Consider the following 14779-nt stretch of genomic DNA (forward strand, 5'->3'; position numbering starts at 1 on the left):
GATAATACAATTAAAAATTATTTTTACTCGAAGAGTTGAATGTGAATACATCCTGTTCTAGCGCGACTCATTAGCCGGAAGAAAAAAATGCAATTTTAATAAATTAACATTTATATTAATTTTTGTAAGTGAAGAAGCGGAAAAATATTTAATAAACGGTAAATAGTTTAAATTGAACCACGCAAAATAGTTTATACCTTTACCATTTGAGAGGCGCTTCGATCGCCCTGTTTCACCTGGAACCTTCCTTTCATTCAGGTTCAGGTAGTCTGGCTGAAATGTCGGTTCAAAAGGAGTTGTGCTTGATTTGTGAGCGTCCGACGGCGGACGGCGCTGTCCTCGCTGTCCACGTGGACAAGGAGAAGCTGCAGATTTGGTTCCTCAACGTCTGCGGACACGAGTTGGCCGAGGAAATCGAGGATGAGGACAAAATTTGCTACTTTTGTGTCTGGCACGCCGAGTGAGTTTTTAGATGGAATTCAGGGATCTTCTTTTTTAAATGAGGAATTTTCTCAAAGGTTTCAATGGAAATTCGACGAGATGGCGGACGAGGGTTTGGTTTGGTGGAATTTGAATTTGGATTTAGACGAGGCAGCAAGAGAGCTGCGGAAGAAATATTTTGGTGAATTCAAAACGAACTCTGGAGTTTTCAAATTTTATTCATTTTTTGCATTTTCAGCGGGTAAATTGGAGCAGTGTTGGGTGCAGCTGGAGAAAATTGAGATTCCGAAAAGTGACGGTGACGAAAGACGAGTTCTTGAAGCAGAAATACCGCCGACAAGGCGATGGAAATGCATCTACTGCGGGAAAATATTTAAATATTCTCAACATTTGTCAGGGCATATGAAGAAAATGCACAAGGAAACCATCAGATGTGAAAACCATAGCTGTGTGACTTATTTCCACTCTCTTGAAGAAAAAGAAAAGCACACCAAGAATATCCACGAGAAACAAAAGGAACGAGAAAAATTCAAATGCAGTTTTTGTGGAAAGGAAATTGAGGGAACACGAAACTACAACAAACATGTTCGCCACGTTCACAAAGAGTTTCCTGTAAAATGCTCTCGTTTTGGTTGCTTGTTATTTTTCAAAACAAAAGTTGAAATGAAAACACACTTTGATTCTGCTCACGGCGAAGATGACGAGGCAAAAATGTACAAATGCAATGATTGTGATTACAAAGCAATGAAAAAATCTCATTTGAAACTGCACATAGCTAACAAGCACTTGCTCAAATCCACGAAATGTAAAATGTGCGAAAAACTTTTCTCTGGTCGATCTGAATTGAGAAATCATGTGAAACGCTTTCACAATTTCGAGGTTTGTGCTTTCTGCAAAATGGTTCTGACTGTTCATTACAAGAAATGTTATCATTTGAAAATAACAAAGTGCAATCGCTGCAAGAGCAAATTTCGATGCTTAGGTTTATATAGGTCTCACTTGAAATCTTGCAAAAATCGATGCAAAAAGACGATGTCTCTTGGAAACACACACTTTCATTTATAAATTAATTCGATAACTTTAGTCTAATGTGAATATTTATGCTTATATCTTTTTTAATTTTCTTCATTGATTGCAATACAATCTTGACGCGAAAATATTTTTGTGAGTTCAGAGTTTCAATAAATAATACAAGATTGAATTTCAAAATTTATCTGCATTTCCTTTTTTTCATTTTATGTCAAAGAATAAAAAAAATACCGTTGCTTTCAAAGTTAAAAGACGGCGATTGACGCGGGTCAAAAGCAATATTAACAAAAATTTTGGCGCACAATTACGACCGCGAGAATGGCCCTTGAGCCGCGATTAATTGGATGACAAATAAAAAATTGCGGCGGCTGCGAGCGAGCAGCCTGCAATCAGGGTCGTGATTGGTTTTTATTTATTTGCCAGAAATAAATATAAATTTCCAGCTGACTGTTGTACTACCCGTGATGATTCATTCGGCCGCAAATTGCACGGAAATTTGCATTTTGTGAAGCGGACGCTGGGGAAAACGATTTACTGCCACATCGAACGATTTCATGCAAAAATTAGAAACTGAATAAAAGAACGGCCGCAATATCCTCGTATACTCATTCGCTCGCTGCACCTGACCCAATAATTCGGCTTTGCCTTTCCGCTTTGTAATGCAATTAGAGAGTATCGTCCGTTGAATTATTTTCGTCTCCTAAAGCAACCTATTTGTCCTCCTCTACTTCCTCCAAGGACAGTTTGAAGCACAAAAATCTTATTTTCAAGTGCTATTGACAGCTGCGGGATCCGGGCCTCGGCGCTATAGCGAAGCCACTCTTTCGACTTTCCCAACTTTTATCCTGCCACTGCTTTTTGATTGCTTATTATATTGGCACTCGCGCAGCGGCGCCAGCTTGCCGCCCGCCTCACGGATGCCCCGAAATTAAATTCTACCACGCGGCGAAAGGAGAAGAGATTTTTAGAACTGTCGGGATTTGATGGTTTTTTGACTCGATTTATTAACAGCTTCAAGATTTTCTGGATCTTTTTCTATAGCGCAGTAAATGAAATAAGAACAAAATCAACAAAAGCTTGAACACTTTTTGGTCTATCAAATAAGAAATTGTGAAAAATGTACATTATTTGACCGCATTCTCTCAAGATGCTTTTCCTTTCAGAGCAATTTCAAAAATTTCTCCCTTTCATTTCAAATTCCGAAGCCGCATACCGCACGCTTGATGTGACTATTCAACCCAACGTTTTTAAAGACACTGAAAAACATCATGAATTTAATTTGATAGAGAGTACTATCCGAAAAATTGTATGCGGCAAGAAACGGTAAAAAAGGTATTTTTAAATTGTGCACATATTCATGCTCAAATGTCTTTTGTATACAAAAATAAATGACGTCCATGGTATTTCTACAAAATTCTTTTTATTTGGTTGCGGGTGGCCGGCCGCGAGGAATTTCCCATTAGGCCCTGCTCACCAGCGCTGCACCGCTCTATTTATCATTTATCGCGTTGTTCTGTGTTCTCCCGAAATGCAAATTGGATTATTTGCTCGGCGCGTGGATCGCACATGCACTTCGTCTCTCTCCGCTCAGTTGGAAGACGGGCAAATCTCGGCGAACGGACATTCCTACACCACCATTGTACCACATACCACGCGATAGAATTAAATTAAATACGTTTATGCAATTATCAGCCGGAAATTTTTATTTATTAAAACACCTGTGCTGGCAAATAAATAACCACCAATCACGGCGGATGATTGCTGGCTGCAAGCGAGCAGCCACCGCGTTTATTTTTTTGTCTGCTGATTCATCGCGGCTCAAAGGCCATTCTCACAAAAGTAATTGCGCGCCAAAATTTGTGCCAGCACAACTATAGACGCTCGTCAATCTCTCCGCTGTTTTATTTAGGAAGCAACGCACAATTCATAAAATAAACGTCCACCTTCATTCACTCTTTGAGATTAAATGACAAGAAAGAAAATTCAGCAAATAACCGGAATTTGTATCGTTTTTATTTAAACTCTGAATTAGAGAATTAATTCAATTTTTCGTTTGCATTTTTATATTTAATTCAGCTAATAGTTTTTCAGTACAAACTTATGAACAAACAAATATTGAGAAATAAAAATTAAGAATGAATAAAATGAAACTAGAGATTCGCAAATTATATGAATGTGGGATTTTCAAGGATTTCACCGATTTTTCTGATTTTTGCAAGATTTTGAGTGAGACTTATACAAACCTAAACATCGGAATTTGCTCTTGCAGTGATTGCACTTTGTGATTTTCAAGTGAAAATATTTCTTGTTATGAACAGTCAGAACATTTTTGCAAAAAGCACAAACCTCGAAACTGTGATAGCGTTTCACATGTTTTCTCAATTCAGATCGACCGGAGAAAAGTTTTTCGCACATTTTACATTTCGTGGATTTGAGCAAGTGCTTGTTAGATATGTGCCGTTCCAAAGTAAATTTGTGCATTGCTTTGTAATCGCAATCATTGCATTTGAACATTCTTGCCTCGTCATCTTTCCCGTGAGCAGAATCAAAGTGTGTTTCCATTTCGATTTTTGTTTTGAAGAATGACAAGCAACCGATACGAGAACATTTTACGGGACACTCTTTGTGAACTTGGCGAACATGATGGTTGTAGTTTTTTGGTCCTTCAAAAATCTTCCCACAAAAACTGCACTTGAATTTTTCTCGTTCCTTTGATTTCTCGTGGACATTCTTGGTGTGCTTTTCTTTTTCTTCAAGAGTGTGGAAATAAGTCGCACAGTTACGATTTTCACATCTGATGGCTTCATTGTGCATTTTCTTCACATGTCCTGACAAATTTGTAGTATATTTAAATCTTTTCCCGCAGTAGATGCATTTACATCGCCTCTGCCGGGTTTCAGCTTCGACAATTCGTCTCTCTTCACCGTCAGCACTTTTCGGAAGTTCAATTTTCTCCAACTGCACCCAACACTGCTCTAATTTACCCTCTGAAATATGTAAAATTTAAAAATTAAAAACTTCAAAATTTGTTTTCAATTCACCAAAATAGTTCTTCCGCAGCTCCCTTGCTGCTTCGTCCAAATCCAAATTCCACCAAATCAAAATATCGTCCGCCATCTCGTCGAATTCCAACTGAAACCTTGATGGAAAATCTTAGAATAAATACAAAATTCCTGAAATTCCTGCGAAAACTCACTCGGCGTGCCAGACGCAAAAGTAGCAAATCAGGTCATCGTCGTCAACTTTATCGGCCAACTCGTGTCCGCAGACGATGAGAAACCACTGCTGCAGTTTCTCCTTTTCCACGTGGACAGCGAGGACAGCGCCGTCCGCCGTCGGAAGCTCGCAGATCAAGCACAGTGCCTTTTGAATCGACATTTCTTCTAGACCACCTGAACCTGTATGAAAGATTGAAGGTTCCAGGTGGCTTAGCGACTGCAGCGCCACTCAGGATATAGTGCTGAAAATGGCGTTAATGCTTTTAAAGTTAAAACGCGCCTAAAAAAATGATAATATTTTAACATTATTCACGGCTTATCTTATATCATTGGATTGTTTTGAAGCTTTGATCGTCTGCTGGAACTCAATAATTTCTTTATGTTTGCTCATATAATCCATTAAGTATCATATTTTCTGCAACGGTCACTGGTTTAAATTAAACCACGCAAACCAAAATTTAAACCTTTATCCTTAGAGTGGCGCTTCGGTCGCCCTGTTTCACCTGCAACCTTCCATCCATTCATTCAGGTGCAGGTGGTCTCTCTGACATGTCGATTCAAAAGACGCTTTGCTTGATCTGCGAGACTCCCACGGCGGACGGCGCAATTCTCGCTGCTCACGTGGACAAGGACAAATTGCAGACTTGGTTTCTAAACGTCTGTGGATTCGAGTTGGATGAAGAGATCAAGGATGACGATTTAATTTGTTTCTTTTGTCTCTGGCATGCCGAGTGAGTTTTTAAAAGATATTCAACGAATTTTCATTATATTATTTGTGGAAATTCCCCAACAGGTTTCAATGGAAATTCAACGGAATGTCAGATGAGACTTTGGTTTGGTGGAATTTGGATTTGGACGATGCGGCAAGAGAGCTGCGGAAACATTACTTCGGTAAAAATGAGATTTATTTAAATTTTTCTTTTTTGCTAATTACTTTGCTGTAGAGGGAAATGTTGAGCAATGTTGGGTGCAATTGGAAGAGGTCGATCTTCCGGAAAGTGAAGAAGATGAAGTCGAAAAGGAAGAGTTAGAAATGGAATCAGAGACACAATCCAATATTTGTTCACAAAACAAGAAATGTCTCTACTGTGGTAAACTATATACATTTTCGCATCATTTGACACAGCATGTAAAGAAATCACACAAAGAAGCTGTCAGATGTGAAAATCATAAATGTGCCACATATTTTCACACAATCGAGGAAAGGGAAAATCACGTAGAGGAAGTGCATGAAAAACGGGGAGGACTAAAAATATTGAAATGCGATTTTTGCATCAAGAAATTCAAAGGGAGCAATAATTACTGCCGACATGTTCGTCAGGTCCATCGTGAATTTCCACTCAAGTGCGCGTTTCATGGCTGCGTCTCGTTTTTCAAAACTAAAATTGAAATGAGGGCTCACTTTGACTCTGTTCATAAAATTGATTGGGCTAAAATGATTGATTGTGAATATTGCGATTACAAAACAAAATATAGTCATGTCATACAAAGACATGTTGTCACAAAACACAAAACAGAAAAGCCATTCAAGTGTGACCATTGCGGTGCAATGTTCTCAACGAAGGGTATTTTGGCAAACCATATGACTTCAAAGCATGTATTCAAACCATGCAAAATTTGCACATTAGATGTTCCTGTCCGTAATTTCTTTCAACACATCATAAAGTTGTCCTGCGATCGCTGTACAAACGAGTTTCAGTGTTCAGGTTTGTATCGATTTCACCTGAAAAAGTGCAGAGAATCTTTGTTGAAATGTTCCAAATGTCCAAAGAGCTTTCAATGGTCTTCTAAGCTTGCTTGCCACTTCAAAAGAAAACATGGAAATCGCGAATGGCGTGGCTTGAAGCATAAAGCTCTCGGATTCAAATGTGAATCCTGCAAAAGGTACTTCAAAAGTGCGAATATATTGAAACAGCATTTTACCAGCATTCACAACAAGGCCAAATTGAAGCATTGTGCCCACTGCCCAAAAAGTTTCTTTTCCACTTCTCATTTGAAAAACCATCTCGCGGAGAAACACAATTTGTTGTAATTGAGAGTGGAATGTGATGAGTGCAAAAAACAATTCATTTCCAAATCTTTTCTTCTCGTGCATCTAAAGTCAACTCATTTAAAGGTAAAGGTGCTCGAAAATTGCAAAGTATGTGGAAAATCAATGCTCAAACGCTACTTGAAAGGCCACTTGCTAATTATCCATGGTGTTCAATGAATGGTTCCATAATTTTTTACACGTTTAATGAATTCTTGCTCTCTGAAAAATGAAATAAATTACGCTACGATTCATATCCTTGAATTGTTTCCTATTATGTAAAGCACATTGATTAATAAAATTATGGTGTAATGGTGTTCAATTTGTATTATTTAAATTTATATTACCTATCGAAAGGATTTTATAAGATTTTAAATATTTAGGGGATTTACAAATATTTTCAACACTCTTTCCTCTATTTGGTTATTACTGTGGGACGCCAACTCATTAACTTTCTGTCCATCAAGTGTCCGAAACAGGACACACATTGTGAAATAAAAATACTTTGCATCAAAAATGTGGTAGGAGCCAAGCCAGAACTTGTTGTGGTAAAATGCGTTGGAGGAGAAATCACGCTTCAACTGGCCGCGAAACATGCCAATCTCGAGTTTTGCAGGTAAATTATTTTTACGTCTCAATTCGCTGGAATGGTATGCATCATGCACCCCGCTTGATCGATCCAATCAGAGGCACAGCTTGTTCTTGTTAATTCATTAAATTCAATTCATAGATCATTTAATGTATCGGGTTTGTTTGGAGTGATTGAGAAAAAGGCTCACGCACGCACTTGAAAAATTTATTATAATTCGAAACGTCTTAAATTGAATACACACATGATGCGTAAATTAAAAGGTTAAATCAAAATTTTTAATTTTTAACCTAAGCTTAGAAGTTGATTAGTCTGAGCAGTCTGCAAATCAAATATAAAGTCCGTCCGCGGGTCGGAAGTGGCGGCAGCCGAGCGATCACAGTCGCCTGCCCGATCGCAAGTTTTAAATTGAGTAAGTCGTAAAGTGGGTCGGTGCAGCGCCTAATTGTGATTTGACAGCCGCGTGACCGGGGCCTCGGCGCACCAGCAGCTCTTTCGACTTTCCTGCCACTGCTTTTTGACACGTACATTATTTTGGCGCCCACCTCACCAAAATGCTGAGAAAATTAAATTCCACCCCGCGGCGAAAGGTTGAGGAAATATCTAAATTTTAGAATTGTCAGCCTTTGAAGACATTAAAATCTTTTCAAAATTGAATAGATTTTCATGATCTCATTTTATTACGCAGCAAATTAAGTCAAAATAAGAGCAAAACAACAAAAACTTGGATTCCGGAGGCCTCTCCGATTTGAATCTGCGCGAAAGGGTCGAGGAGGTTCGCCTCAAGCACGCGAAGCTCGACCTGAGCAAGCGCAAATTGGAGGGCGAGCTGGCAACCCTGGCAGAGCTGATCGAAAGGGTGCAGATTGCGGCGGGGAAATGCCACGAACCCTTGCAACTTTCCAGGGATTGTATGAAAATTAGGTTTGAGACTAAAATTTATGGGTCATTTGTTAAATATTGAATATTTTTAAATTTTAATAAATATCAATTTTACACGAGTGGCAAGGAGTCCGCCCTGAGCATCGACAATCGCTGCAAAAATTAGTTTCAAATTTGAAATTGGCAAAAAATACTTAAAATTGTTTCATAGAAAAAAAATCAAATTTAGTGACAAAGCCGAGCGGCAGCTGCAAAGAGAATGCGACCGCCTGGAGAAGCAGCGCCGAAACGTTATCGATTTAATTGAATCTTGCCCTGAAATGTCTGAGTAATTCGAATCGTATTATTTGCGAGGCAGTCGGTGGCGTCGCTGCAGGCCTTGCAACGCACGTGCCAGCTGCTGACGCAAAAGATCTGGAGATGAAGGCGCGTTCGCGGATGCTGGATGAGGAGCGCTGCCTCTCGCACAGGACCAGCCTCAACGTGCACACCATTTTCACGCCTCGACACCCGGAAATTGAATAAACGAGTGTTTCTATAGATGATCATTAAAATAATTATTATTTATATGAAATGATTTAAGATTGAATTGTGAATGAAGTTAGACAAAAATGTTTTTCTTTCAGAAGAAAACCAGTATGGAATATAGAAATTAAAAATGAAGCAATAATTTAAAAATAGAATTGTAAATATGAAATTGTTTGATTACTATTTTAATCAGCAATTATTATTTTTTTTAATATCAATTGTTCAATCCCATGAGCTTTACAAGTAAAAAATACCGCAAAGTGAATCAGTGAAATAAATCGTAGTTTTGTAAGATAAGCGGAAGACACGCGCGCGCGTTCGTCTGCTTTTTGATGAGCGCGGAGCGACGACGACACGGCTTTTTTATGTTTGCTGCTGCAGCAGAGTCAAGATGCGGCTTTTGTTCCTGCGCTTAGTCGGCGAAAAACGCGAGATTTATTGCTGCAACGCTTTGTCATGGCCTCTGCAAGCCAATTCTCTCTTTTGCACGCACTCTGCCGACGCGAACGCCAGAGCGGCTAATAAAAATCTTTCCAACATTACGCTGCCCTAGTCTTCTTCTTATTCCCAGAAACGGCCCATGTGTCTAACAAAACACTATGTATTTTGCCACAAGCGTTAACTACACTTTTGATGGAATTTTGTAAATTGCAGACCATTTGCAAAAAATTATAGTGCTTTATTAATTTGCCATGGAGGAGGTGAGAAATTTTAAACCATTTAAGGAAAAAGGATTTTTAAGACCGTTTTAAATTTAAAGCTTTCCCGCCGAGCGAATTCAAGGGTGTGTTTCCTCTCCTAAGGGTGGCGCTTTAACAACTATGCCACCTGCAACCTTCCATCTTCCATTCAGGTTCAGGTGTTCAATTAGAAATGTCGATTCAAAAGGCGCTGTGCTTGATCTGCGAGCGACCAACGGCGGATGGCACTGTCCTCGCTGTCCACGTGGACAAGGAGAAACTGCAGACTTGGATTCTCTACGTCTGCGGACACGAGTTGGTCGAGGAAATCGAGGATCACGACCTGATTTGCTACTTTTGCCTTTGGCACGCCGAGTAAGTTTTTAAAAGGTATTCAAGGAATCTTATTTTTTAAATGAGAAATTTTACTCTCAGGTTTCAATGGAAATCCGACGAGATGGCGGACGAGAATTTGGTTTGGTGGAATTTGGATTTGGACGAGGCAGCTAGAGAGCTGCGGAAGAGATATTTTGGTGAATAGATAACGAACTCTGAAGTTTTAAATTTTATTCATTTTTGTGCATTTTTAGAGGGTAATTTAGAGCAGTGTTGGGTGCAGTTGGAGAAAATTAAGCTTCCGAAAAGGGCTGATGGAGAAGAGAGACGAAATGATGAAGCTGATGTTCGGACGAGGCGATGGAAATGCATCTACTGCGGGAAAAGATTAAAATATTCTTATGAATTGTCTGGACATATGAAGAAAATGCACAAGGGAGCCATCAGATGTGAAAATCAAAACTGCGCCACTTATTTCCACTCTCTTAAAGAAAAAGAAGAGCACAAAAAGAATGTACACGAGAATTCAAAGGAACGAGAAAAACTCAATTGCGGTTTTTGTGGAAAGGAATTTGAGGGACCACGAAACTACAACCATCATGTTCGCCAAGTTCACAAAGATTTTCCTGTAAAATGCTCTCGTATCGGTTGCTTGTCATATTTTAAAACAAAAATCGAAATGAAATCACACTTTGATTCTGCTCACGGGAAAGATGACGAGGCAAGAATGTTCAAATGCAATGATTGCGATTACAAAGCAATGCAAAAATTAACTTTGAAACGGCACATAGCTAGAAAGCACTTGCTCAAATCCACGAAATGTAAAATGCCCACCGAGAAAAAAGTCAACCAAAAGGTGCCCATTGGGTGCCCGCGTTCGGTCACCCGGCTACCCCCCGTGGGCACCCAGATGGGCACCCATTGGTTATACCGCATGTCCAACCCTTCGGGCACCCGCGAGTGGTCATGCCCAGAATTCGGTCACCAAATGGGCACCCATAAAATGACCTTTCATAGAATCTCCTTTTATGTACATTTAAAGTATACCTGAATTCAGGGAGCGTAATAAATAAGAGGCCGAGAATGTTCGTTGACCAAAAGCTAACCATCGGGTGCCCGGCTGAGGTTACCACCAGTGGGCAGCCAATGGTTACCTTTTGGCCACCTTTTATCTAGGGCTGTCAGGTTGCACTGGTGCAGGTCTATTGACTCTGTTCATTAAAAAAGATAAATTTCAGTATAGCGCAAAATGACAGCCCTAGGTAAGAGGTAGCCAAAAGGTAACCATTTGGTGCCCGCCTGCGGTTACCTTCAGTGGGCAGCTAGATGGGCAGCACTTTTATTGGATGATATTCATACAACAATTAAATAATACATTTTTTACATCAAATTTGAAGATACATTTTTTTAAAAAAAATCCCCGAAAATCAAATAATGTGAATGAAGGGTGGACTGTAACTCTTTACTGGGTTAAGTTATCACCTTGAAATTTTCATTGTTTATCCTAGTTTTCCACCATGAACAACTTATCAACCTACAAAAAATTCGCAGGGAAAAGGTCAAGGTCACCTTTTGCAACCTTTAGTCAAAAGTTCAAAATCAAGGGATGATACAACCCTTAGATCTTTTTGGAGTTCATGGCTGAAATGTAGCCCTTGAAATTCTACACAAGCTCACCAAGTTTCAAAGGTGCAACAGTAGTTTTGCTGTAATTTGAATTTGAAATTTAAAATCCGGCTCGATGCCGCTCGATCGAGCACGGCCTTTAGTCGGAGAATTTGCCCATCATTCGTCGAGAATATTTTTACCCATTCCATTTAGTTAGACACATCAAGAATGCCCAGGGTAGACATACTGAGGTCGATACCGACCTTCAGGGTCTTTACCTGACGTGACCCTGAGATAATTTTTTTTAAAATATCAAATTTCATCAAACTTGGTGTCTTTTCGTAGGTTATCACCGGTCTACAGATCAAATATAAAGTCAAAACTGCCGATTTCAAAATTAAACAATTTTTAACATCACGTCCGGATTAATGGCTTTCACAATTATTTCAAGAACCGGTTTCAGGATTGTCATTCGGCAGTTTTGGCTGTATTATGGAGCTGTACAGCGGCGAAAACCTATTAAAAGACACCATTCTTGATGAAATTGGACATCTTCTAAATTATTATCTCAGGGTCTCGTCAGGTTCAGACCCTGAAGGTTGATTATGATCTAACTATGTCTATCCTTGGTCCTCTTGACGTGCCTAATCAAATGGAATGGATTAAAACATCATCGCCGAATGATAGGCAACTCGCTGACCGAAGGCCATGCACGATCGAGCGGCATCGAGCCGAATTTGAACTTGAATTTTCAAATTACAAAAAACGCTATTTTTGTGCCTCTTAAATTTGGTGTGCTTGTGCAGATTTTCACGGGCTACATTTCTGCCATGAACCCAAAAAAATCTGAAGGCTATCATACTTAAATATTGAATTTTCAAAAAATAAATGTGACCATGACCTTTGACCTGCGAATTAAAAGTCGTTCACAATTGAAAACTAGGTTTGGCAGTGAAAATTCGAAGGTCATACCTAATGCAGTTAAGTTACATTCCACCTTTCAATAACAGAATAAGCAATTACAATTAAAAAAATAAATTAATAAATGTAAACAATTTTTCAACACAGTAAAATCGCGTACAATAGACTTTGAAGATCTGCACACTTACAAATTAATAAGATTTTATACTTAAAACTATAATAAAACATTATTTTTGAGGTGATGCAGCAATAAAACAAATAATGTTGGATGATTATAAAAATTTTACGAGTTCACCAGCAGTTTGGAATACCCCTTTGGCTGTCATTAATTGGCAACATCAGCTGTTACTTTTGATTTAATAAGATTCCAATGAGATAGAGGACACGGTCCTGCTGTGCATTCAACATTCAACCCTTAAAATATAATTCTAATTGATGTGCTGGAAACCAAAAAACAGTTAAGCCAATTATCGTCGAAGAGTAATTATATTTGTTTTCAATTTGCTGATGTTTCTAGGGTGAATGGTTGAACTGATTTTGGTTTACAGCACATTAAAATAAATTATTTTTAGTCCAGAAGGCACTGCAGCAGTATTTAATGAAAAAAAGTGGCGAAGGGAATTAAATTCAAAAGTATACGGCGGCATATCTACTGTTTTTTTTTAATTCAAACATTAAAGGCTTTTTCAATTGTTAATTTTAAGCCTATGATGGTTATCCGAGTAATAAATTCAAAATTTTTGTTGCCACAATATATTGTCTAGCAAATACTTATCTTCATAAAGAGGAAGCCAACTTAATCTAAAAATATGCCGCAAACAAAACTAAATCACAAAACTAATTATAGGAATTTAATGAAGTTGTTACAAAATATCAGTAATGAGAATTAAAGTATTTGAGCAGAAAAATGAAGCCTTGTTAAATTAATTTTCAAGAGTCAAACATGAAACTTGCCATTAAACATACAAAAGATTACCACTTAGATTCCCTACTCATGTCGTTCAGCACTTTCTGTCAAAACACGAACGTTGCTTTTCATCTCAGCAGGAGCTTAGTCCATGGTCGCATCAATTCCATTACAGCAGAAAATTGACACAACTGCAGACTACCCTGCAAAATAAAATACAATGTATGTATTAATTTTCTACTCATTAATATCGCCATGCATTCAACTTCATACCTGAATTTACCGGGAGAAGTTTTGTTTAGTTGTCCAGGCCCTCTTGATCCGGATGTCCATATCGCGTAAAGGCAGCTATTCCCAACCAGAGGACATCAAAATCCTGAACAGGCTGGGACGCGGTACAAGCCTGCTGACACACAGGATTGATTAAAAGCAATTTAAAATGAATATTTTGATGTCAGTGTCCGCGCGCGTATTTTTGTAGCCCCCAATCTATGTAAATTCAATGATACCCTTACCTTTTGGAACATCAGGAACATCCACAATCCATCCAAGAATCCGTTTATGTTGTCGATTTGTCGAATAGCAACCGAAAACACGGCGAAATTCTTGACTAAATATGATGATGCAATCAGCGCGTCTCAGCCGTCATGCTTGTTTTCAATCACTGAGCGACTGAGCCAGAGGCAGCCGGCAGCAGCTGGTGCTGCTGCCGACAGTGGCGCCACACGCGCGGCCTACGAGTGTAACAAAGAAACGCGCGCGATAATGCTGAGCAAAAGTAAGAGGTGCTCAAAGCGATTTAATTTATCGAGTTTAAAATGCTAATTAGTGTTTTAACCAAATAAATTTATAATAATTAATTTTTTATGAAACACGATCTCAAGAATTTACGTTGGTTCTGAGGTTGCCCATTGGTTAACCGTTGGGTAGCCACTCTTGGTTATCAAAGTTTTATTTATTTTTGTGCACTTTTACTATAAATAAGTTTTAAAACCTTTAGTGACAAAAATCAGACAAAATATGTGGGTAAAAACGAGTAAAGGAAAATTGTGCCCACGCATGGGTTAACCATTGGGTAACCAAAAGTTGACCCTTTTTAGCAATCTTTTTAAAATGCATAAAAAATGTGATTTTTCACTAATAAAATATAATTTTTTTCTGTGCCCAAAAATTAACCCAAACAGTTCATGAACCGGTTACACCGCAGTTATCCCATACGAGTTGCCCGAAAAGTGCCCTTTGGGTGCCCAAGACTGGGCACTGGAAAATCCAAGCCAAATTTCAAAAAATTCCAATGAAACATGATTCAGAATCATGCCTGAATTGCAAAACCGCCATTAGTTTAATTTTTTAGGTGACCGCAAGTGACCACGGTTACCAACCGGCCCGCTCCGGCTATCCGAAAGGTGCCCGTTCGGTGCCCAAGTCCGGGCACTGGCATTTTGACATGATCCAAGCAAAATTTCAAAAAAATCCAGTGAAAAATGATTGAAGGTCATGCCTGAAATGCAAAACCACCCTTAATTTTAATTTTGTTACGTGACCGCAAGTGACCCCCTGCCCGCTCTGGGTAACCAAAAGGTGCCCATCGGGTGCCCAAGACTGGGCACT

General features: G+C 38.9%; 1 long non-coding RNA gene across 1 annotated transcript; it reads right to left on the reverse strand.

The window, feature by feature from the left end:
• Positions 1-10818: 10818 nt before the first annotated feature.
• On the reverse strand, positions 10819-14397 carry LOC135943924 (uncharacterized). The gene is made up of 3 exons (XR_010575241.1): positions 13684-14397; positions 13442-13571; positions 10819-13371 (listed from the first exon to the last, which is right to left on the reverse strand). It is a non-coding gene; the product is annotated as an uncharacterized LOC135943924 (long non-coding RNA).
• Positions 14398-14779: the final 382 nt, after the last annotated feature.

The sequence above is a fragment of the Cloeon dipterum genome, chromosome 4, assembly GCF_949628265.1.
Source record: "Cloeon dipterum chromosome 4, ieCloDipt1.1, whole genome shotgun sequence".
NCBI classification, from domain to species: domain Eukaryota; kingdom Metazoa; phylum Arthropoda; class Insecta; order Ephemeroptera; family Baetidae; genus Cloeon; species Cloeon dipterum.